The 1922-nt window shown below is 30.4% G+C and overlaps 1 long non-coding RNA gene across 1 annotated transcript in view; it reads left to right on the top strand.

Annotated features, from left to right (window-relative positions):
- The window catches only part of LOC106870537 (uncharacterized), a 179125-nt gene that overhangs the window by 1859 nt on the left and 175344 nt on the right, over nucleotides 1-1922 (top strand). The gene's annotated exons all lie outside the window — the stretch shown is intronic.

Below are 1922 nucleotides of genomic sequence, written 5' to 3'. Positions count from 1 at the left end.
ATAGATAGATAGATAGATAGATAGATAGATAAATAGATAGATAGATAGATAGACGTTGAAAACGCAATGAGAAAAGTTAACATTTCCTTATATTATCATATAATAATATTATATTTTATTATACTTAAGACAGTTGCGGCATAACTCACATCTTTCTGTCTCAAAGTTTGAAAATCAGTGTAAACTGTGAAACCGGTTAAATATTTAAATATAATAAAAATAATTTTAACTATTCTCAAATCATTTTAAAATCCTATTTTTTCTATGTTTCTACCCATGTGAAATAAAATAACTTTATTTTCCCTAAACATTCATATATACACACATACATACAAATGTGTATGTGTCATTGTGTATGTTTCTCTACCAATTTCGAAATCGGTATTTGTTTGTCTATGTCCGAGTAGCCTAACGTTTCCGCAAGAGAACAATGAAAGAAGCTTCAGGTTTCAAAAAGTACTGGGGTCAAATCATTCGAGTAAAAACACTTCAAAGGTGCAGCCCCAGAATGGCCGCTGTCCCATTATTGAAACAAGTAAAATATAAAAGTTTATATGTGTGTGGGTGTATGTATAACAAATAACGGTATATATGTGTGTGTGTATATAGCTATGCATGTATTAGTGTTTGCTTTTATATGTTGAAGGCCTCCACGCCGATGGAAAGATGATTTAGTCAAGCAATCTAGGTTGAGAGAGAAACGAATGGCGCAATCATGAGAGAATTATGAGCGTATTGTGACCAGCGGTGTATAAGAGTATCTGATAGTCAGGTCAATACTATGATACTGTGATAATGTAATATAAATAAATGTGTGTGTGTGTGTGAGTGTGTGTGTGTCTGTGTGTGCGTGTGTGTATGTATGTATACATGTGTATATATTTACTTATGTATATATATATATAAATATATATATCCATGTATCTATATATCTATCTATCTTTATAACAACAACAACAATAATGTTGATGATGATAATAATAATAATAATAATAATAATAATAATAATAATAATAATAATAATAATAATAATGATGAGGATGATGATGATGATGATGATGATGATGATGAAAATAACTATGATATAACCCTGAAAATTTGACTTACTAGTTATATCGTTAAACCGTACCCGCCATAATGAGATAGGAGCTTTATTTGCATACTCCTAACGTTACCTAAACAAATTAGATATATATATGTATATATTTATATATATACACACACATTCTTTCTATGAGTAACAAGAAGTCGTTAAGCCGTTCTTTAGTATCCCATAGGAAAACTCCTCCGCATACACAACTCCATAGAAATTGCATAGCTTTTCACACAAACACCCTGCGACTAACACACCGATGCTCACGCTTAAGCACGTATAGACGACATCACAAAGCTACACAGCATTGCATATGTATGCAATGCCTCACACAAAGCAGAGTTTCTCACAACCACATTCATGTCTAACTGACAACTGTAATTCACACACAGAGACATGATAAGAGAAAACGTACTCCATTCACTCACATACACCGTCGCACAAGAATACACGTCACAATACAAGCATATACTTGCACACATCTTCTTGCAGCTGTTTAGTTTTGAACTTAAACAAAATTATATTTTGCCCATAACATTACTCTAACTACAAATCTGTGCACATAACTGTTCGTGTGTGCTGGTTATTGTGTACATACATACACATATACATACTACATACATACATACATACATACATACATACATACATACATACATACATACGTACGTACGTACATACACACATACATACTTATATTTATATATATATATATATATACATACACATATACACATACATATACATATATATACATGTGTACATACAACAATAATACATACATATATATATATATATATATATATATATATATATATATATATATATA

The sequence above is a fragment of the Octopus bimaculoides genome, chromosome 25 (genome assembly GCF_001194135.2).
Source record: "Octopus bimaculoides isolate UCB-OBI-ISO-001 chromosome 25, ASM119413v2, whole genome shotgun sequence".
In the NCBI taxonomy this organism is placed as follows: domain Eukaryota; kingdom Metazoa; phylum Mollusca; class Cephalopoda; order Octopoda; family Octopodidae; genus Octopus; species Octopus bimaculoides.
Note: the sequence above shows the minus strand (reverse complement) of the source record. Positions and strands in the feature narration are given on the sequence as shown.